Source organism: Hemitrygon akajei, chromosome 23 (genome assembly GCF_048418815.1).
Source record: "Hemitrygon akajei chromosome 23, sHemAka1.3, whole genome shotgun sequence".
NCBI classification, from domain to species: Eukaryota; Metazoa; Chordata; class Chondrichthyes; order Myliobatiformes; family Dasyatidae; genus Hemitrygon; species Hemitrygon akajei.
The window spans coordinates 65,698,313-65,723,532 of record NC_133146.1 but is presented as its reverse complement, the minus strand read 5'-3'; positions in this window follow the sequence as shown (position 1 = coordinate 65,723,532).

Below are 25,220 nucleotides of genomic sequence, written 5' to 3'. Positions count from 1 at the left end.
ACACTACCTCTTGGCTCTTAAACTCAATCCCATGATTGATGAAGGCCAATGCACTGTATGTCTTCTTAACCACAGAGTCAACCTGCATAGCAGCTTTGAGTGCCCTATGGACTTGGACCCCAGGGTCCCTCTGATCCTCCACACTGCCAAGAATCTTACCATTAATACTATATTCTGCCTCATATTTGACCTACCAAAATGAACCACCTCACCCTTATTTGGGTTGAACTCCATCTGCCACTTCTCAGCCCAGTTTTGCATCCTATCGATGTCCCGCTGTAACCTCTGACAGCCCTCCACACTATCTGCAGCACCCCCAACGTTTGTATCATCAGGAAATTTACTAACCCATCCCTCCACTTCCTCTTCCAGGTCATTTATAAAAATCACAAAGAGTAAGGATCCCAGAACAGATCCCTGAAGCACATCACTGGTCACCAGCCTCTGTGCAGAATCTGACCCATCTACAACCACTCTTTACCTTCTGCGGGCAAGCCAGTTCCGGATCCACAAAGCAACATTCCCTTGGATCCCATGCCTCCTTACCTTCTCAATAAGCCTTGCATGGAGTACCTTATCAAATGCCTTGCTGAAATCCATATACACTACATCTATGGCTCTACTTGCATCAATGTTTTTAGTCACATCCTCAAAAAATTCAATCAGGCTCGTAAGGCATGACCTGCCTTTGACAAAGCCATGCTGACTATTCCTAATCATATTATGCCTCTCCAGATGTTGTAAATCCTGCCTCTCAGGATCTTCTCCATCCACTTACCAACCACTGAAGTAAGATTCACTGGCCTATAATTTCCTGGGCTATCCTTACTTCCTTTCTTGAATAAGGGAACAAAATCCGCAACCCTCCAATCCTCCTGAACGTCTTGTCCTCATTGATGATGCAAAAATTATTGCCAGAGGCTCAGTAATCTCCTCTCTCGCTTCCCACAGTAGCCTGGGCTACATCCCGTCCAGTCCCGGTGACTTACCCAACTAGATGCTTTCCAAAAGCTCCAGCACAGCCTCTTACTTAGTATCTACATGCTCAAGCTTTTCAGTCCACTGGAAGTCATCCCTACAATCGCCAAGCTCCCTTTCCATAGTGAATACTGAAGCAAAGTATTCATTAAGTACCTCCGCTATTTCCTCCAGTTCCATATACACTATTCTACCGTCACACTTGATTGGTCCTAATCTCTCACGTCTTATCCTTTTGCTCTTCACAGACTTGTAGAATGCTTGTTATCAACAATCCGCACAGATTGTAGTCTTCCAGTTAGGAAGTCGGGGATCCAATTGCAGAGGGAGGTATAGAGGCCCAGGTTCTGCAACTTCTCAATTAGGATTGTGGGAATGCTGAGCTATAGTTGACGAACAGTGTCATGACATAGGAGTTTGTGTTGTCCAGGTGGTCTAAACCCATGTGGAGAGCCATTGAGATTGCGTCTGCCATTGACCTATTGTGACGATAGGCAAACTGCAATGGTTTCAGGTCACTGCTGAGGTTAGTTCAGTGTTCAATCTAGTCATGACCAACCTCTCAAAGCATTTCATCACTGTTGATGTGAGTGCTACCAGGCGATAGTCATTAAGGCAGCCCACATTATTCTTCCTAGGCACTGGAATAATTGTTGCCTTTTTGAGGCAAGTAGGAACTTCTGCCCATAGCAGTAAGAGGTTGAAGATGTCCGCGAATACTCCACTAGATGGTTGGCACAGGTTTTCAGAACCTTACCAGGTATTCCATCGGAACCTTCAGCCTTGCGAGGATTCACTCTCTTTAAAGACAGTCTAACATCGGCCTCTGAGACAGAGATCACAGGAACATCAGGTGCAGCAGGGATCTTCACAGCTGTAGTTGTGTTCTGCCTTTCAAAGCGGGCATAGAAGGCATTGAGTTCATCTGGTAGTGAAGTATCACTGCCATTCATGCTGTTGTATTTCGCTTGGTAGGAAGTAAAGTCTTGCAAACCCTGCCTGAGTTGCTGTGCATCCGATGTCACCTTCAACCTCGTTCATAATTGTCTCTTCGCCCTTGAAATAGCCCTCCGCAAATCATACCTGATTTTCTGGTACAGGCCTGGGTCACCAGGTTTGAATGTCACAGATATAGAATTCAGTAGACGACATACCTCCTGGTTTATCCACAGCTTTTTATTTGGGAATGTACACTAAGTCTTCATAGCCACACACTCATCCACACAAATTTTAATGAAGTCGGTAACAACTACAGCAAATACAGTCCAGTCCATTGATTCAAAGCAGTCCTGCAGGCGCTCCTGTGCTTCCCTTGTCCGTACCTTCTTGGTCCTGTACTCAGGGAGTAGAAGTACAGCCAGGTGATCAGCTTCCCGAAGTGATGGTGTGGAATAGCACGGTAGGCATTCTTGATGGTGATGTAGCAATGGTCCAGTGTGTTGTTTCCTCTGTTATTGCAAGTGATTTGTTGATGGTAATTGCTAAGTGAGTTTCTACAGACTGGACTTGTTAAAATCTCCCAAAACGATGGTGAAGGCGTTAGGGTGCGCTGTTTCATGCATGTTGATCCCATTGCTCAGATCATCTAAAGCCTGATTGACATTGACCTGAGGTGGAATGCATACTGCTACCAAAATGACCCCGGCGAACTCCCATGGTAGGTAAAAAGGACGGTACTTAACTGCTAGATATTCCAGTTCTGGTGAGCAGAATTTGGACAGCACTGATATATTTGTGCACCAAGAAGAGTTGATCATAAGGCATATTCCTCCACCTCTGCTTTTGAGAGACTCTATAGATCTATCCTGATGGTGTATATAGTAAACCCGTCAATCTGAATTGCTGCATCCGGTGTGGAAGGGGTTAACCAGGATACTGTGAAACAAAGGATACACATGGTCCTAATGTCCCTCTGATTCAGCACCCTGGCTCTGAGATCATCGATTTTATTCACTGGAGACTGAAAGTTTCACTAGGAAAGTTACAGGCTATTAGTTGAGGTGATCATAGAGTCATAGAGAAGGACAGCATAGCCACAGGCCCTTTGGCCCAACTAGTCCATGCCAAAAACCTACTCTCATTGATCTGCACTGGGACCATAACCCTCCATGCTCCTACCATCCATGTGCCTATCCAAAATTCTCTTAAATGTTGAAATTGAACTTGAATGCACCACTTGTGCTGGTAGCTTATTCCACACTCTCACAACCCTCTGAGTGATAAAGTTTCCCCTGAAACTTTCACCTCTTGTAGTCTTGCCCAACCTCAGTAGAAAAAGCCTGCTTGCATTAACCCTATCTATACCCTCGTAATTTTGTATACCTCTATCAAACCTCTTCTCAATGTTCTACATTCTATGGAATACAGTCCTACCCTGTTCAATATTTCCTTATAACTCAGGTCCTTCAGACTCGGCAACATCCTTGTAAATTTTCTCTGTACTCTTTCAAACTTGTTTATGTCTTTCCTCTAGGTAGGTGACAAAAACTGCACAAAATATTCCAAATTAGACATCACCAACATCTTATACAACTTCAACATAACATAGAAACATAGAAAACCTACGGCACAATACAGGCCTTTCGGCCCACAAAGTTGTGCCGAACATGTCCCTACTTAAGAAATTACTAGGTTTACCTATAGCCCTCTATTTTACTAAGCTCCGTGTACCTATCTAAAAGCCTCTTAAAAGACCCTATCATATCCGCCTCCACCACAGTTGCCAGCAAGCCATTCCACTCACTCACCACTCTGAGTAAAAAACTTACCCCTGACATCTCCTCTGTACCTACTCCCCAGCACCTTAAACCTGTGACCTCTTGTGGCAACCATTTCAGCCCTGGGAAAAAGCCTCTGACTATCCACATGATCAATGCCTCTCATCATCTTATACACCTCTATCAGGTCACCTCTCATCCTCCTTCGCTCCAAGGAGAAAAGGCTGAGTTCACTCAACCTATTCTCATAAGGCATGCTCCCCAATCCAGGCAACATCCTTGTAAATCTCTTCTGCACTCTTTCTATGGCTTCCACATCCTTTCTGTAGTGTGGCGACCAGAACTGAACACAGTTCTCCAAGTGGGGTCTGACCACGGTCCTATATAGCTGCAACATTACCTTTCGGCTCCTAAATTCAATTCCATGATTGATGAAGGCCAATACACCATATGCCTTCTTAACCACGGAGTCAACCTGCGCAGCTGCTTTGAGCGTCCCATGGACTCAGACCCCAAGATCCCTCTGATCCAAGAGTCTTACCATTAATACTATATTTTTCCATCTTACTTGACCTACCAAAATGAACCACTTCATATCTATCTGGGTTGAACTCCATCTGCCACTTTTGCCCAGTTTTGCATCCTATCAATGTCCTGCTGTAATCTCTGATAGTCCTCCACACTATCCACAACACCTCCAACCTTTGTGTCATCAGCTAACTTACTAATCCATATCTCCACTTCCTCATCCAAGTCATTTATAAAAACCACTTAGAGTAAGGGTCCCAGAACAGATCCCTGAGGCACTCAACTGGTGACTGATCTCCATGCCAAATATGACCCATCTACAACCACTCTTTGCCTTCTGTGGTAAAGCCAGTTCTGGATCCACAAAGCAATGTCCCCTTGGATCCCATGCCTCCTTACTTTTTCAATAAGCCTTGCATGGGGTACCTTGTCAAATGCCTTGCTGAAACCCATATACACTACATCTACTGCTCTTCCTTCATCAATGTGTTTAGTCACATCCTCAAAAAATTCAATCAGGCTTGTAAGGCACGACCTGCCCTTGACAAAGCCGTGCTGACTACTCCTAATCATATTATACCTCTCCAAATGTTCATAAATCCTGTCTCTCAGGATCTTCTCCATCATCTTACCAACCACTGAAGTAAGACTCACTGGTTATAATTTCCTGGGCTACCTCTACTCCCTTTCTTGAATAAAGGAATAACATCCGCAACCCTCCAATCCTCGGGAACCTCTCCCGTCCCCATTGATAATGCAAAGATCATCGCCAGAGGCTCAGCAATCTCCTCCCTCGCCCCTCACAGTAGCCTGGGGTACATTCCAGGATGGGTAACATTACATCTCCAGAACTCGGTACACTGATTTATGAAGGCCAATGTGCCAAAAACTTTCTTTATGACCCTATCTACCTGGCACACCACTTTCGGTGAATTATGGACCTGTATTCCCAGATCCCTTTGTTCTACCAAGCTCCTTAATGTCTAAGACCTACTTTGATTGGTCCTACTGAAGTGCAAAACCTCACACTTGTCTGCATTAACTTACATCTGCCATTTTTCAGCCCATTTTTCCAGCTGATGCATATCCCCCCACAAGCCCTGATAGCATTCCTCGCTGTCCACTACACCCCTAAGCTCAGTGTCATCAGCATATTCGCTGATCCAGTTAACCATATTATCATCCAGATCATTGGTGTACTGTAGATGAGAAACAACAAAGGACCCAGCACTGATCCCTGCAGCACACCACTTGTCACAGGCCTCCAGTCAGAGAGGCAGCCCTCTGCTGCCGCTCTCTGGCTTCCTCCACAAAGTTAATGTCTAATCCAATTTACCACCTCATCTTGAATGCTGAGCGACTGAACCTTCTTGACCAGCCTCCCATGTGGGACCTTGTCAAGAAAAAGTGTGATTAATAAAATAGTTATTAGTTTTGTTTGCAGCCTTTAAGGCGTCACTGTGTTTCTCCAGTGTCATCTTAAATTTACCTCTTTGGATAAATTTACCTGAAGGGATTTACCCCATCACCACACTCATCCCCATTCTCTGAACAGATCCCCCATTTGAGATAGATAGGCCAGGAAGTTGTTTTCTCTGGTAGGTGAAATTATACTAAGGGACATAGCCTCAAGACGGGGAAATAGATTTAGGGTGGAGCTGAGAAGGAACTGCTTTTCCCATGACTCTGAATCTGTGGAATTCTCTGTCCAAGAAAGCAGTAGTGGCTACCTCTTTAAATAAATTTTAAACACTGTTAAAGAGAAGTTTGCATAGTAGGGGAATTAAGGGTTACAGGGAAATGGCAGGGAGTGGAACTGAGCTCACAGCCAGATCCACCATGATTTTACTGAGTGGCAGAGCAGGCTTGGCCGGCCAGATGGTCAACTCCTTCTCTGATTTCCTATCTTCTTATTCTCCTTGTCCTAGAGACACAGCGATCGAGAAAGATACCCAAGCTCTTAAATTGGTGTGGACAGTGGCCTACAATTGGTTCCAGATATTCAGCCAAGACCTTAAGCGCAAACAGTAGCCAGACGTATTCTTCCTCTACGTTTTGTGTGAATGGGGATTAGAATAGCATTACATGTCAATCATCCACTTTCCCCCGTTCATCTACAAAATAAAGTACGTTAATTACTTTAAATAACAACTGATAATTTCTTCCATTGTGAAAATATCTCTTAGCACTAACTCTTTTTATATTGTTGCAGAAATCAATAATTTGTAATTAAGTGAGCTTACTTTGAACCATCACATTTCAGTCAGTGCCATTTAGTGGGTGTTAAATTCCAAGTTCTATCACTGTTTCAGAAACCAGGGTAAAGGCAGATCATTCAAGCAAAATCTCGAATGAATGAATCCCAATGATTTTGGCCAATCTATACTGTATACTACTAAACCTCTCATGCTCTGTTTGTCTGTTTGTGACCTCCAATTAGCACAAATGATGCATTAGAGCGGCACTATTTTTGGCTAAATCGACTTAAAATGCGCTAACTTACAGAATGCAGGCAAAGTTCAGGGTTATATATTCATATAAAATTGTTCACTCGCCAAAATCAACAATCCCGCTTTCACCCGAGAGCCAATGCCAGCCACGATGGAAACCGCGATACGACACCACTACGCATGCCTACGGCCAACCTCAGCAGCGCCTCACGATGCTCACAGCAGTGACCCCAACAGGAGCAAAAGGGCAGGGCAGCTCTATTTCGAGTGGTCAAATGCTGCTAATAAATATTATTGTAATGACGTACTTCGAGACACCCATCAAACTCTTTGTGGTGACTATATCACATCCATTTAGGAGAGCAACAACCACATAATCAAGAATAATCAGCTTCCTGGAGGCTTTGGTGTTACTGCTTCGTATCTTCTATCCGGCATTGGGGTAAAAAAAATATGGTCAGCCTAATTATGCCACGTGGAAAGAAAAGGGGGACATTATAATCAGGAGATGATGCAAAACATCATCGGGAAGTGGCAAGGAGAGGGAGAGAACAAGAATTGGATGAGGCCAGGGCCGCACGACGCCAGGATCAAAGAGTCAGGACAAAAAAGATGAGAGAAGAAGACACAGAGGAGGAGAGGCATGTCTCCAGAATGCCAACAACTGGCATAGGAGGAGGAGAGAGGAAGAGACAAAGGAGCTGAGAAATGCACGTCTCCAAGATCAGAGACAAAGAATAAACGGCAGAAGAGATGAAGAGACGGTGGATAAAATAACTGCACATCTCTAGAATGACAACGAGAGGCACAAGGGTGGCAGATCAACCAGAAATGATGCCATCAAAAGTGTTCTTCGTTAAACGAGGAGGAGCTATATTTGCTTTGCTACACATTGTTCTTCTTTAATAAACTGAGGTTTTCTTCCTCAATTTCCAAAGCAAAGTGATACCAATAGCATTCAGGAAAATTTCATGTTCATTCTGATCACATCAGACTGCACTACCCTTCTCTCAAAGGGTGCCCCAACAGGTCACCCCATTGTCTAGTTATTTTATAAAGTGTATTGTATAAGTTACATTACTAATGTCATAGTGATTAAGTGTATTGTACTGGTACAATATCACTGTGATAAAGTTTATTGTATTGGTCATTAGAATGGCTCTTCTTACATCAACATGCATGTGTGTATAATGCTCACCCCTGTACAAAACTAACAATTATTTACAAAAGCGAAGGCTTGGAAGATGAAGCTTTTTAGAAAATTACATTGAAATTTCTTCACTAAAGGTATGAAAATATATTTATTTTAATAGAGATACTGGAACAGGCCCTTCTGGCTCTTTGAGCTGTGCCACCAGCAGTCCACCAGTTTAATCTTAGCCTATCATGGGACGTTACAATGACCAATTAACCTACTAGTATATTTTCGGACTGTGGGAGGAATCTGGAGCACTGGGAGGAAACCAGTGGAGGATGACCTTGGAATTGAACTATGGACTGTGATGCTCTGACTTGTAATAGGCTCACACTAGCCACTCCACTGCAGTGGCACCCAAAACCTGAAAGGTAAAACCTTAAAGAAAATTACATTGAAAGAATAAAAACTACAAATCATAAATGCAAGAAAGTATGCAGATGCTGGAAATACAAAGCAACACACACAAAGTGCTGGAGGAACTCAGCAGGTCAGAAAGCGTCTATAGAAATGAACAGACTTCAGGACTGAGAAAGTAGGGGGAAGATGCCAGAATAAAAAGGTGGGGGAGTGGGGGAGAGGAGGCGAACTGGGGAACTGCTTTAATAAGCATCTCCACATCTTCAGCCACAAGCAGCACTTCTTGGTGGCCAAAAATTTTAATTGTGATTCCCATTCCTGGTCCATAGCCTTTTACTCCAAGGTGAGGCCACTCTCTGGATGGAGGAGCATCACTTTATATTCCTCCTGGTTGCCCTCCAGCCTGATGGCATAAATATCAAATTCTCCATCCTGTAGACAAATTCCGCCCCCCCTCAACCCCACTCTGACCCTTTTACTTCTCACCTGCCCATCACTTCCCCCTGGGTCCCCTTCTCCTTCCATTCCTCCTGTGGTCTACTCTCCTCTTCTACCAAATTCTTTCTTCTCCAGCCCTTGACCTTTCCCACACATTTGATTTCATCTGTCACCGTTCAGCCAGTCCCTTTCCCCTCCCCCCACCTTTTTTATTCTGCCATCTTCCTCCTAGGCCTGAGTCAATGTAGAAGTAGTTCCCCCTTCCTTCTCAGTCCTGAAGAAGGGTCTCAGTCTGAAACATCGGTTGTTCATTTATGCAGGTACTGTCCAACCTGCTGAGTTCCTCCAGCATTTTCTGAGTGACAATTGTATCCTTTGGGAGCTGAGGAGGACGATGACACCTAATGGCAACCCCTTTGCTTTCATCTTCAGAAACAGCTCTATTTCTATGTTTAATACCTCTATTTTTCCCTTTCAGGGTTTTTTTGAAGATCCTGACCTGGAGTTACTGACTTCAGTTCTTTGCGGAAGTGGGGCCTGCTCCTGGGATCTAACGACTGGCTGCTATTCGATATGCCAAGGACATGGCCTAGAAGACTAGTGCGCCTTCAGGGTGCCGGATTTTGTGTCTCAGGAGGCGGGCGGACTGAAGATCAGTGCCGACACAGAAAACCAGTGTGTCATGCAAGATGGAAGATCAAAAGCAGCAAGCTGGTTGCTGGCTGTATGTCTAGAGACCCCAGTTCTTTGGGGACAGAGCTCGGAAATAGTGACGCAACAGACTTTTAACATCATAAATCAGTGAGTTGTTTGTTATGTTCTCCCTCTCACTGTGTAAAGGGAGACACCTCTTTCTCCCTTATTAGGGAGAGAGAGAGCCTGTGGTATGTCAAATGCTGGGTGAATGAGTAGTCTTTGGGGTACTGTAAGTCTGGGTCTTTGCTGATGCTTGCTGCATACTTGAGTACTTGGTGGGAGGTGCCATTTCTTTTTTGCTGGTGGTGGAGGGTCGTAGCTTTGCTGCTGCTTATGCATAGGAGGGGGGAGTTGGGGGGGCTTTGGGGTTCTAACATTTAACTGGCATTTATTCTTTTGTACTCACATTTTAATATTTAAAGATTATTAAATATCATTTATTCCCCCTCAGTCAAAGAATCTGAATGTATTGTATCTCTGGATGCAGAGAAAGCCTTTGATAGGGTGGAGTGGCCTTATCTATTTCAGGTTTTGAAGAGGTTCAATTTTGGTCCAGGATTTATTTCCTGGATCAAATTGATTTATCATGCCAAAATATTAGCTGCGGTTTTAACTAATAATCAAAAGTCTCCTTACTTTAGATTATATAGAGGTACTCGTCAGGGCTGTCCCCTTAGCCCTTTATTATTTAATTTGGCTTTAGAACCACTTGCTATTGCTCTTAGGGATTCCAATTCTGTGCAGGGTATTAGGAGAGGGGATAAATTACATAAGGTTTCGTTATACGTGGATGATTTATTAGTTTACATTTCAAATCCTAAGAAATCTATTCCTTCTAGGTTATCTATATTTATGGAATTTGGTACTTTTTCTGGATATAAACTTAATCTACATAAAAGTGAATTATTTCCTATTAATAATTATTCTGATTATTATGATCAAATACCTTTTAATATTGCCAAAAACCATTTTACTTACCTTGGTATCAAAATTACAAAAAATTTTAAAGACCTATATAGGTATAATTTCTTCCCTTTACTTGAATATACTCAACAGGTGCTTTTCAAATGGTCACCTATGTCAATGTCATTGATAGGTCGAATAAATGCTATAAAAATGGTTATTCTACCGAAATTTTTATATATATTTCAAGCAGTTCCCTCTTTTGTTCCAAAAACATTTTTTGATAAAATAGATTCTCTGATTTTGTCTTATGTTTGGAATAATAAAAGCTCTAGAGTGAACAAACCTTTATTGCAAAAATCAAAAAAAGATGGAGGACTGGCTTTACCAAACTTTAGATTTTATTATTGGGCAATTAATATTCGCTATATTACTTTTTGGATTTATGATATAGACGACAAAGATCGCCCTTCATGGTTACAGCTGGAGGAAAATTCAGTAGTGGGGTTTTCGTTAGCTTCTTTATTAGGAGCTCCTCTTCCCTTTTCGCTCTCCAGAATAGGTAGACAAGTTCTTAACCCTATTGTTAAACATACTTTAAAAATTTGGATTCAATTTCATAGATTCTTTGAATTAAATGATTTTTTTACTTTCTAGTAATATTTATTCTAATTTCTTTTTTAAACTATCAACTTTGGATAAGGCTTTTCTAACATGGAAAATTAAGGGAATAAAAACTTTTTTAGATTTGTTTTTACTGTTTAAACTAAAAGACTGTTTAATGTCTTTTTCACAGTTAATGGATGAATATGATATCTCTAATACACATTTTTTCAGGTGTTTACAGGTTAGGAATTTCTTACGTGATTTTTTACCAAATTACCCCTTGGCCTGCTCTTTAAATTTGGCTTATGTTATTTTTCAGTTTAAACCTTTTCAAAAATAGCTATCATTTATAAACAGTTAATGAATGCCCACACATCACCTAATGATAGGGTTCAATGTACCTGGGAAGTAGAACTTCAACATTCACTCTCAGATAACCAATGGAGTAAAATTTATTATTTAGTTAATAATTCATCTATCTGTGCACGCCATATTTTAATTCAGTTTAAGATAGCACACAGGGCCCATAAGTCCAAAGATAAATCGGCGCATATTTTTCCTAATATATGCCCTATTTGTGACAGATGTAACGTAGAAGTGGCTACTCTAACCCATATGTTTTGGTCATGTGTAAGTTTAAATAATTTTTGGAGGGATGTGTTTGGAATATTATCTAAAGTTATAGATATGGATGTTCAACCTAATCCACTTACAGCAATTTTTGGGATTTTTCCAGAGGAAGCAAGCAAAGTGTCTGCTTCCGCCCAACATGCGATAGCATTTTCAACTTTATTGGCTAGGAGAGCTATTTTGCTACACTGGAAAGAATCTAATTCACCTATTATTTTCTATTGGCTCTCTTCCATCATGTCATGTTGAAGTTTGGAGAAAATTAGAAGCCGGACATTTGATACATCCTTTGATTTTGAACAAGTCTGGTGACCCTTTATTCAATATTTTCACATGATTTAATTTATCTTTATTTATTTATTTTTCTTTATTCTCTTTGGAGAATATCCTTGTCCATGAAGGTTTGGAAATGACTGGAAGGATGTGTTTTTTTTTCTCACTTTTTTAAAAAGTTTATCCTCAATTGGACTGCCCAATCTTTCTTTTTCTTTCTTTTCTTTCTCTTTTTTTTGTTTCAGTTTAGTTAATGGGGTTTTTCTTTCTCTATTAATAAAATTTCCAATCTTTTTTTACAATTGCCATGAGGAGCTGTAATTTCTTTCTGACTATTGTATATATAACAGCATAATATATTACCTATTTGATTTTGATATTATATACTTCCTGTTTTTACTTTTGCCGTTTATATGTCTTTTATATTGTCTATTTGTTAAACTCCTCTTTCGATTTGTATATTCTTTATTTGAAAATCAATAAAAAAGATTGAAAAATGAATATTCTTTTGCACTCCTGCTTTCATGGATGGTTGCGAAGAAAAGGGATTTCAATATGTATATTGTATACATTTCTCTGATGTTAAGTGTACCTTTGGAAACCTATAGAATGTTTTGTAGATCCAGTATTTCCAGCATATTTCTTTGTACACCAGTCAATAACAAACATATGTGAGCATTCTCTTTTCTTCATTTATTTATGGGATTATCTCACATGACATGAATTATTATACTGGGTGAAGGTAATATTATTGTATTGGTAGATAGAGAGAGGCCTTGATAGAATGGATGTGGGGAGAATTCTTCCTGTGGTGGGAGAGTCTAGGACCAGAGGATGCAGCCTCAGAATAGAGAGGCATCCCTTTAGAATGGAGATGTGGAGGAATTTCTTTAGCCAGAGAGTGGTGGATCTATGGAATTCTTTGCCACAGGCAGCTTTGGAGGCTAAGTCTTTATGTATATTTAAAGCAAAGATTGATAGATTCTTGATTGGTCAGGACATGAAGGGATATGGGAAGAGGGCAGGAGATTGAGGCTGAGAAGGAAATTGGATCAGCCATGATAAATAGCAGAGCAGATGTGATGGGCCAAGTGGCCTAATTTTGCGCCTTTGTCTCATGGTCTTATGGTCATATAGAGAGAGGAATCCAAAATTCATTCATCAACAATGGAGGAGTGACAAGGTAGACCTTAATTAGAATAATGTGTGGCTTGTACGGCATCTTGGAAATTTTGATCTTGTCCTGGATGGTGAAATTCAGTTAGCCAAAACCCTGCTGGGTTTTGTAATGAATCACTTTTATCATAAAGTTCACAGGATTGTGGATCTGTTTGAACTGCAGCCTCAAATAAATGAATCAAATATCCAGCATCTGCATGAAAACTTATTAATAATTTTTCAGAAAATCATTTATTGTCCCAATCCATTATATAAGCTAACTAGTCAGAAATTAAGCTTGGTTCTTTCTAGTTTATACATTGCTACTGCTTACAAAGGCAAAATATGGCTAATGTTTGAAGTCAGAATTTCTTTAATATATTCATTCAAAGGCGGAGCCAGCATTCCATCACCCATCCTGGAAGCCATTGAGATGGTGGTGGTGAGCTGGCTTCTTGAGGTGTGAGTTCACCCACAATACTTTTAGGGAGCGAGGAACAATACATGCTGGATATGTGCAGCAGGTGAGGACACATTTTCAAAGTAACTGAATTGACATTTAAAAAAATATTTAATTCAAACTGAAACCAGAATTTATCTAATTCTCAGTATCTTAGGATCAAGGTTTAAATTGTTATTTTTCTTGTACTGTGCCTTTTTTATGCTCGCTGCTATGTTTGTGTAATCACCTGCTTAACTATAAATGTTCCGTGCATTTTCAGTAATTTGTTGTATAGCTGTTTCTGACTGCCTGACTAAGCCACAAGAAGGAAATGAACAATTCCAAATCTGTGGTGATTATTGCTGAGAAACTTGAAAAAATATGTTACAAGTTACTTTACAGATGGATGTAGACCCGGGATATGAGAGATAAAGGTTGCTGAAAAGAGGAGTCTGTGTCGATGATGCTGCTACGAGTAAGCTTTGCATTGTACCCGTGCGTATGCCAATGTACTCCAGTTTCATTTTGACTAATTGACATCCTGCATTGAATGACCACGTTGAGTGCCAGCTTGTCATTTCTTTACACGTTATGGTACCTTGTCCAATTAAACTGCCATGTAGCCGTGAAATTAAAATGTGCACACATAACATTTAGAGTAATATGTAACACAGTCCATAAGGGAAATAAAACCAGTATAAAACTGAATCAAAATGTAATATTGTGCATATTCAGTATATCAATCAGGAGAGGGAAATAGTTGTTTAATGACTTTTCATCAGAGCTGCAAAATATAGAGACGGACAAGTTTAGACACAGGCAAGGGGACAAGAAAGGAATGAACAGAATGAAAATTAAGTGATTGGCACAGAAGATGTAAGGATGTATGATTTATTAGTTTGGTTAATAATATATAGCTGCTGTACATCTATGACGCACAGTGCACTTCGATCCTTTTAAATGCAATTGTTATCATTAAATACTCCTTTTCTCATCAAGCACAAAAATATGGCTTGTGGATTTAAAAAAATGCATTTTCAGAGGTATTTGGTATGAATACAAGTGCATTCAAAATGTAAAATTAAGCCGTACAGTTTGTGGTTGAATAGGTGGTAATCTTGCTTTCAGTGCACAAGGAGAGAGTAAAACTCCAGGCCAAAACTGTGATGCAGTATTGCAGGCATCTTTCATGTGGGATGCTAAACAAAATTCCTCTCTGTCTTCTTAGACCAGGGATCCCCAACCTAGGGTCCACAGACCCCTTGCTTAATGGTATTGGTCCATGGCATAAAGAGATTGGGAAACCCTATCTTAGACTGATTTAAAAATCCCATGGGACGATTTCAAAGAGTAGCAAGGTCATCTGTCTGTTAATGCTTAAACAGCCTTCAAAATACAAATCTGTGGTTATGGACTCATGGAGTTAAACAACAAGCTATTCAACCCATCTTGTCCATGCTGACAAACTAGGCTCATTTACCAGCATTTGCTGCATAACCTTCAAAAACTTTCCAATCTTGTGGAACTGACTTTAAAAGTTGTGATTGTATCCAGCATAACTACTTCATTTCACAGCTCATTCTGCATACATTTAAATTTAGATTTAGATTTAGATTTAGAATTTTATTTCCTGCATCCATCTCACAACATGAGGGAGCAAAAATCTTTATGTTGTGCGTCCGTCGCTATGTGCAAGCAATAAGGTAGGGGAATGTGGGAGGATCACTAAGATTGTATACACTTTTAAAAGCTTCGCGGGCATTCAAGCTCATTCCAACAGCAGGAGCAGGCCACAGAGATGATGTTTCTCACAGGTTGGCAAAGCTTTTTTAAAGGCAGCTTCAGCGAGCTTCTTGGACGGCCCAGTCAGCGGCAGGAGTAGGCCACAGCGATGAGGTTTCTTGCAGGTCAGCAATGCTTGCTTAAAAGTACAGAAGGGACAAGCAGACGGCCATTGTTGGGGTGGCCAATGTTCGGAGTAGGCCAGTGGTGAGAGTAGGAGTGTCAGGCTTTGGTTCAAAAGAGGCGTTGGCTCTGAGTAAGCTTCTGTTAAGGTTCCATTTTTTTCTCTTACTGTATCTAGTGAAGTAAATGACTGTTGTGTTCTTCATGCCAGATGTTGGAGTCTTGGGAGACCTAAAGTCTCTCAGGAAACTATGTCTGCATGGTCCATCCATCTCCAGCTCCTTGAAGACTGTGTTAGAGACCTGGAGCAGAAGCTGGATGTCCTTCGGCTTGTACGGGAGAGTGAAGAAATCATCGATTAGAATTACAAGGGAGTAGTTACAGGAGGCGGATAGCTCTGTGACTGTCAGGAGAAATGGAAATGTGAATAGGCAGTAGTGCAGAGCACCCATGAGGCTATTCACCTCAATAATAAGTATACCATTCTGGATGCTTTTGTGAGGAGCAAAATTAGGGCACATGGTATTGGGGGCAGAGTACTGACATGGATTGAAAATTGGCTGGCTGACAGGAAACAAAGAGTAGCGATTAACAGGTCCCTTTCAGAATGGCAGGCTGTGACCTGTGGGGTACCGCAAGGTTTGGTGCTGGGACCGCAGCTGTTTACAATATACATTAATGATTTAGATGAAGGGATTAAAAGTAACATTAGCAAATTTGCCGATGACACAAAGCTGGGTGGCAGTGTGAAATGTCAGGAGGATGTTATGAGAATGCAGGGTGACTTGGACAGGTTAGGTGAGTGGGCAAATGTATGGCAGATGCAGTTTAATGTGGATAAATGTGAGGTTATCCACTTTGGTGGCAAGAACAGGAAGGCAGATTACTATCTAAATGGAGTCAAGTTAGGAAAAGGGGAAGTACAACGAGATCTAGGTGTTCTTGTACATCAGTCAATGAAAGCAAGCAGGCAGTGAAGAAAGCTAATGGCATGCTGGCCTTTATAACAAGAGGAATTGAGTATAGGAGTAAAGAGATCCTTCTGCAGCTGTACAGGGCCCTGGTGAGACCCCACCTGGAGTATTGTGTGCAGTTTTGGTCTCCAAATTTGAGGAAGGACATTCTTGCTATTGAGGGAGTGCAGCGTAGGTTCACAAGGTTAATTTCCGGAATGGCGGGACTGTCATATGTTGAAAGATTGGAGTGACTGGACTTGTATACACTGGAATTTAGAAGGATGAGAGGGGATCTGATTGAAATATATATGATTACTAAGGGATTGGACACGCTGGAGGCAGGAAGCATGTTCCCGCTGATGGGTGAATCCAGAACTAGAACAGTTTAAGAATAAGGGGTAGGCCATTTAGAACAGAGATGCGGAAAAACTTTTTCACCCAGAGAGTGGTGGATCTGTGGAATGCTCTGTCCCAGAAGGCAGTGGAGGCCAAGTCACTGGATGCTTTCAAGAGTTAGATAGAGCTCTTATAGATAACAGAGTCAAGGGATATGGGGAGAGGGCAGGAACGGGGTACTGATTGTGTACGATCAGACGTGATCACAGTGAATGGCGGTGCTGGCTAGAAGGGCTAAATGGCCTATTCCTGCACCTACTGTCTATTGTCTATTGTCTATTGTATTACCCCCCATATGTATGCTTGGAAACCAGGCTACAGGCACTGGTTAGTGAGGGGTGAGGGAAACAGTGAAGAGTGAGGGGAACAGACAGGAGATTCTGTGGACGTGAACGGCACACCTGGATGGTATGTTGCCTCCCAGGTGCCAGGGTCAGACACATCTCAGATCACGTCCACGACATTTTGGAGAGGGAAGGAGAGGAGCCAGAGGTCTTGGTACATATTGGTACCAATGACATAGAAAGGAAAATCAAAGAGGCCCTGAAAAATGAATTTAGAGAGCTAGGTAGAAAGCTGAGAAGCAGGAGCTCCTGAGTAGTAATATCTGGATTACTACCTGTGCCACGCACCAGTGAGGGTAGAAACAGGATGATTTGGCAGATAAATACTTGGCTGAGAAGCTGGTGCAGGGGGCAGGGCTTCAGGTTCTTGGATCATTGGGATCTCTTCTGAGGGAGATACGACCAGTTCAAAAGTGACAGGTTGCATCTGAACCCAAGGGGGCCCAATGCTCTTGTGGGCAGGTTTGTTAGAGCTGTTCAGGAGGGTTTAAACTAATTTGGCAGGGGGGTGTGAACTGGAGTGAAGGGATTCAGGATAGGATGGATGGTAAAAAAGCAAAGATAACGTACAGTCAGACTGTCAGGAAGGGCGGGCAGAAGATAGGACATCATTGCAGCCAGCAGAGGGTATATCAGTGCATTAAGGATGCAGAATCAAAAAGGGTAGCAAATACAGAACTCAAGGTATTGGATCTCAATCTATGGAGTATAAGAAATAAGGTGGATAATCTTATTCCACTATTCCAGATTGTCAGGTATGATGTTGTGGCTATCGCTGAGTCGTGGCTGAAGGATGGTTGTAGTTGGGAGCTGAATGTCCAAGGTTACACTTTGTATCGGAGGGAGAGAAAGGTAGGCAGAGGGGGAGGCATGGCTCTGCTAGTGAAAAGTGGCATCAAATTGGTAGAAAGATGTGACATAGGATTGGAAGATGCTGAATCCTGGTAGGTTGAGTTAAAAAACTGCAAGAGTAAAAGGACCCTGATGGCAGTTATATACAGGGCTCCCAATAGTAACTGGGATGTGGACCACAGATTACAATGGGAAATAGAAAAGGTGTATCAAAACAACAATGTTATGATAGTCATGGGAGATTTCAACATGCAGATCAATGGGAAAATCAGGTTCGTTATGGATCTCAAGACAGTGAGTTTGTTGAATACTGACGTTATGGCTTTTTAAAGCAGTTTGTCAGTGTGCCCACTTGGGAATCAGCTATACTGGATTGGGTGTGATGTAATGAACCAGAGGTGATTAGGGAGCTTAAGATAAAAGGACCCTTAGGAGTCAGTGATCAAAATATGATTGAGTTCAACTTGAGATTCGATAGGGAGAAAGTAAAGTCTGACACAGCAGTATTTCAGTGGAGTAAAGGAAATTACAGTGGTATGAGAGAGGAGTTGGTCAAAGTAAATTAGAAAGAGGTGCTGGCAGGGATGTCAGCAGAGCAGCAATGGTGTGAGTTTCTGGAAAAAATGAGGAGGTGCAGGATAGATGTATTCCACAAACAAAGAAATACTCAAATGGCAAAACTGTACAATAGCAATAGGTGGCAGACAACAACAATTAGTGGTAAGACAGAGGGTTAGAAAGTTTTAAGAACCCTGCAGAGAGCAACTAACAGAATCACTAGGAGGGAAAAGATGAAATATGAAAGCAAACTAGCAAACAATATCAAAGTGGATAGTCACAAACAAGAGAAAATCTTCAGATGCTGGAAATCTGAGCAACACACTTAAAATGCTGGAGGAAATTAGCAGGCCAGGTAGCATCTATGGAAAAAAGCACAGCTGATGTTTCAACCTGAAACATGCTCTTTTCCATAGATGCTGCCTGGCCTGCTGAGTTCCTCTAGCATTTTGTGTCTGTTGCTTTAAAGTGGATAGTAAAAGTTTTTTCAATTATGTAAAAAAATAAAAGAGAGATGAGAGTGGATAAAGGACTGCTAGAAAATCAGGCTGGAGAAATAATAATGGGGGTCAAGTTGATGGCAAATGAACTAATGAATATTTTGTATCAGTCTTCACTGTGGAAGATACTAGTAATATGCCAGATGTTGAACCACGTGAGGAAAGAGGATTGAGTACAGTTACCATTACAGGGAGAAGGTGCTCGAAAAGCTGAAAGACTAAGGGTACCTAAGTCATCCAAACCAGATGAACTGCATGCTAGGGTTCTGAAAGAGTTAGTGATAGAGATTGTGGTGCCATTAGAAATGATCTTTCAAAAATCATTGGACTCTGGCGTGGTGCCAGAGGACTGGAAAATTGCAAATGTCCCTCCACTCATTAAGAAAGGAGGAAGGCAGAAGAAAGGAAATTATAGACCGGTTATTCTGACCTCAGTGCTTGGGAAGATGTTGGAATCAATAGTTAAGGATGAGGTTATAGAGTACTTGGTGACATAGGGAAAGATAGGACAAAGTCAGCATGCATTCTTTTTGTAATTTTTTTTATTGAAGTTCATCATCAAAAAAAATTTCCATAAGATGTATTTCAGACATTGTACATATATATCATATAATCCTATATATCACAAATCTCCACAAAGTATTTATCTGAGGTATACACTTATAGAAAAGAGTGGAAAGAAAAAACAAGCAAAAGGAAAGAACTATGTACAAGTAGGGAGTGATCTTTTTTTTACAACAGATTCATTGATTTGTGAGAATAAAATCAGGCCTATGAGGCATTACGTAGTTAAACCATTTTTCCCAGTATGAATCAAATTGTTCCAGCTTATGGTTAACAGATGCTGTTATCTTCTCCATTTTGCAAATGTCCATTGTAATTTCCATCCATTTATTTAAAGTTGGGCTCTCCTGTGATAACCATTTCCTAGTAAGAGTCTTTTTACCAGCCACCAACAGTATATTCATTAAATATTTATCTCTTTTCAACCATTCTTGAGGTATATATCCAAAATATATGGTCGTACTCTCTAAGGGTATTTCACATTTAAAGGTATCTTGTAGGGCATTGTGTATTCCCCCTCCAATAGTTTTTGATAACAGGGCAGTCCCAAAAAATATGATAATGATTTGCATTTTGATTTCCACAATTTCTCCAGCAAACAGGGAGGTTACTATCATAATGGGATTCCTGAGAGGGTGTAATAAAATATCTTATCAAGTTTTTCCATCCAAACTCCCTCCATTTCTATGGACTGGTACACTTCCATTGATATCTCCATATTGTTGTCCATTCTTCCTCAGATATAATTATCCCTCCTTCCTTCTCCCATTTTGTTTTAATTTATGAAGTCGAATGTGTTTTAAGATTTGACAACCCCTTATATATGCTTGAAATGATTCTACTACCATTATCTGAATTATATGCTTTTCTAAAGAGCTCTATCAAGCATGTATTTGCCTTGGTTACCTTTTTAAGTGTCTTATTAACATATTGTCGCATCTAGGGAAAATCTTGCCTGACGAACCTGTTGGAATTGTTTGAGGAGATTACATGTAGGATAGATAAAGGGGATACAGTGGATATTGTACATTTGGACTTTCAGAAGGCCTTTGACAAGGTGCCACACATAAGTCTGCTTAACAAGTTAAAAGTCATTGTATTACAGGAAAGTTACTAACATGGTTAGGGCATTGGCTGATTGGTAGGAGACAGCGAGTGGGAATAAAAAAAACAGTTTCTGGCTGCCTGCCAGTGACTAGTGGGGTTCTGCAGGGGTCGGTGTTGGGACCACTTCTTTTTATGCTGTATATGAATAATTTAGATGTTGGAATAGATGGCTTTATTGCCAAGTTTGCAGATGATACAAAGATTGGTGGAGGGGCAGGTAGTGTTGAGGAAATAAATAGTATGCAGAAGGACTTAGACAGATTTGGAGAAAGTGCAATGAAGTGGCAAATAAAGTAGAGTGCTGGAAAATGCATGGCCATGCACTTTGGTAGAGGAAATAAATGTGCAGACTATTTTCTAAATTGGGAGAAAATCCAAAAATCTGAGATGCAAAGGGACTTGGGAGTTTTTGTGCAGAACCCACTGAAGGTTAATTTGCAGGTAAAGTTAGTGGCGAGGAAGGGTATGCAATGTTAGCATTATTTTAAGAGGTCAAGAATGTAAGAGCAGGGATGTGATACTGAGGGTTTCTAAGGCACAGGTGAGGCCTCACCTTGAGTATTGTGAACAGTTTCAGGTTTCAATGTGCTGGTAGTGGAGAGGGTTCAGAGGCGTTTCACAAGGATGATTCTGGGAATAGAAGGGTTATCATACGAGGAACGTTTGATGGCACTGGGTCTGTACTCGCTGGAATTCAGAAGGATAAGGGGGATCTCATTGAAACATTTCGAATGTTGGAAGGCCTGGACAGAGTGGATGTGGAAAAGATGTTTCCTCTGGTAGTACAAGAGGGCACAGCCTCAGGATAGAGGGGAATCCATTTTAAATAGAGATGCAAAGTTTTTTTTGCCAGAGGGTGGTGAATTTGTGGAGGCCAAGTCGGTGGGTGTATTTAAGGCAGAACTTGATAGGTTCTTCATTGGACATGGCATCAAAGGTTAAAGGGAGAAGGCCAGGGAGCGGGGTTGAGAACGGGGAAGAAAAATGGTTTTGCCGTGATTGAATCGCAAGGCAGACTCAATGGACTGAATGGCCTAATTCTGCTCCTATGTCTTCTGGTCTTATAATTGTTTTGTATAATATATATACAGTCAGATATGCAATCAAATCAATGTATATTTATAAATCTGATAGCCTGATGAAAGAAACTGTCCATGAACCTGTTGGTCCTGGCCTTAATGCTGCAGTGCCGTTTGCCTGACAGAAGCAGCTGAAGCATATCTCTTTCTTTTTCCAATATTTTTATTAGTTTCTACATAGAAGAATACAGAGTACAAGAAAGTGTATATAAAAGGTCAGAAAAGATTAAAAAAACTACCAGTTACATTATATCTGTTCTTAATAACAATTACGTTACCCCGCATTCATATCAGTTAATCAATAATTATATTGAACTATACTAATTTATTACAAAAGAAAAAAAGTCTAACCCCTACCAAGACCAAAGCTGTTCATTAAGGAGAAAAGAAGGTAGATACCTTCTTATATAATAAACATTAATAATGGCCAACATCTGAGTTTAAATAATGAATTGAAGGTTTTGAAAATAATTCATAAAAAGTCCCCACAATGTTTGATAGTCTTGACAAGATTTAGAAATTGAACATAATCTTCTCTAAATCCAAACATGACATATTGTCACATAACCATTGAGCATGAGTAGGAGGAAGATCATCTTTCCAGTTAAACAAAAGCATCCTCCTAGCTATAAGAGAGCTAAAGGCCAAAATATGTAAACCAGATGCCTTCAAACTATACTTAGCTGACAATTGCTCAAGTGAAAAAAGGTTTCCTCCAACAAACAGATCCGAAAAACATTTAATACCCAACATGCCCCATCCTTAAAAACTAAACCAGTCATGGAGGGTTTAAAAAAATTAGAATAAATGGGGCTTGAAAGGGAAAATCTCAATGAACCAAAGTGTTTTCTAAATTATATCCAGATCCTCAGAGTACGTTTAACTATTAAATTATCAGTTAGTTTACTTACAGATAAAGGAAGTGAGAATCCAAGAAGAGAAATAATAGAAAATTTATTTACAGAGTTAGCTTCTAAAGAAACCCATACCAGACAATCTACACAATTAATATAATATAGCCAAAATGTAAGATATTGTATATTAACTGCCCAGTAATAAAACCTAAAATTAGGTAAGGCTAAACCTCCAGACATTTTAGATTTTTGGAGATGAACTTTATTTAAACGAGGACGTTTATTTCAAAGCACATCTCTTTAAGTCAAAACAAATTGCCCCTCAAGTTCTTATTAAATCTTTCCTTCCTCACCTTAAACCCATTCCTTCTTGTTCTTGATATCCTAACTTTGGTACAAAGACTCAGTAGATTTACACAATCTATGCCTCTCATGATTTTATACAATTGTGTCAGATCATCTGTCAGTTCAGAATCAGAATCAGGTTTATTATCACCAGCATGTGACGTGGAATTTGTTAACTTAGCAGCAGCCATTCAATGCAATACATAATCTAGCAGAGAAAATAATAATAATAATAATAATAATAATAAATAAACAAGTAAATCAATTACGTATATTGAATAGATTTTTTAAAAACATGCAAAAACAGTAATACTGTATATTTAAAAAAAGTGAGTTAGTGTCCAAAGATTCAATGTCCATTTAGGAATCTGATGGCAAAGGGGAAGAAGCTGTTCCTGAATCACTGAGTGTGTGCCTTCAGGCTTCTGTATCTCCTTCCTGATGGTAACAGTGAGAAAAGGGCATGCCCTGAGAGCTGGAGGTCCTTAATAATGGACACTGCCTTTCTAAGGCATCGCTCCCTAAAGATGTCCTGGGTACTTTGTAGGCTAGTGCCAAGATGGAGCTGACTAGATTTACAATCTTCTGCAGCTTCTTTTGCTCCTGTGCAGTAGCCCCTCCATACCAGACAGTGATGCAGCCTGTCAGAATGCTCATCATGGTGCAACTATAGAAGTTTTTGAGTGTATTTGTTGACATACCAAATCTCTTCAAACTCCTAATGAAGTATAGCCGCTGTCTTGCTTCTTTATAACTGCATCGATATGTTGGTTTCTACCCTATAAGGAATAAATTCCTAGCCCATCCAACCTCTCTCTACAACTCAGTTCCTCAAATTCTGGCAGTGTTCTTGTCAATCTTTTCTGCTGTCTTTTTAGTTTGATGCCATCTTCCCTTTAGTAGGTGACTAAAATGAATATAATTCTCCAAGTACAGCCTCAGTAGCAATCTGTACATCCACATCATGACCTCAGAACTTCGACGCTCAATATGTAGATTCATGAAGGCCAGTCTGCCGAAAACTGCCTTCTTCCGCGTTGTGTGTTTCATTTCGTTTAAAGATTGTGCTTTACTTGAGGCAAAGAAACCAGACAGTAAATGGGATAAATAACATCACAGCCATATAATAATGAGGTTGCTAAATTATTAACCAGGCAGCCAAAGAGCTGGCACATCAATCCAGTGTTGCAAGTTCATGTCCTTCTTGGTACTGGAGAGAAACTAAATAAATCAAAAATAGAAAATAAAATACCTTCAACATCAGTAACCATGGAGCTATCAAGCTGTGAAAATAGATTCATATTTATTATTTAAAATCATTCAGTTTATTATTAGTATCCTATAGGAAAAAAATCCATCATCCTTACCTAATTTGTGACTCCAAATCCCAAAGATAATTACCTTTCAACTCCAACACATTTCAGCTGTGGTCAATAACAGCTGAGTATTTTGAAGATATCCATTTTACTTGATTTAATTTAAAAATCAAAATGTACATCTATTTGTACATGTCCGTATAAGACCATATGATATAGGAGCAAAATTAGGCCATTTGGCCCATCACATCTGTTCCACCATTTCATCATGGCTGATCCAATTTTCCTCTCAGCCCCAATCTCCTACCTTCTCCCTGTATTCCTTCATGCTCTAATCAATTATCTATCAACTTCTGCCTTAAATATACATATAGACTTGGCCTCACCAGCTGCCCGTGGCACAGAATTCCACAGATTCTCCACTCTCTGGCTAAAGAAATTCCTCCTTATCTCTGTTCTAGAAGGACGCCCCTCTATTCTGAGGATGTATCCTCCGGTCTTGGACCCTCCCAACAATGAAAACATCTTCTCAACATCCACTCTGTCAAGGCCTTTCACCATTTGATAGGTTTCAATGAGGTCACGCCTCATTCTTCTGAATTCTAGTGAATACAGGTCCAGAGCCATCAAATGCTCTTCATATGACAAGCCATTCAATCCTGGAATTTGAACCTCCTTTGAACCCTCTCCAGTTACAACACATCCTTTCTAAGATAAAAGGTCAAAATCTACTCACAATACTCTAAGTGAGGCCTCAGCAGTGCTTTATAGTTTCAACATTACATTTTTGATTTTATATTCTAGTCCATAAGACCCTAAGACATTAAGACCATAAGGCATAGGAGCAGAATTAGGCCATTCTGCCCTTCTGCCCATCAAATCTACTCCACCATTTCCGGATTCTACTCAACCCCATACATCTGCTTTCTCGCCATAACATTTGATGCCCTGACCGATCAGGAAACTATCAACTTTCAATATACCCATAGACTTGGCCTCCACAGCAGTCTGTGGCAGAGCATTCTGCAGATTTACTACTCTCTGGCTAAAAAAAAAATCCTTACCTTTGG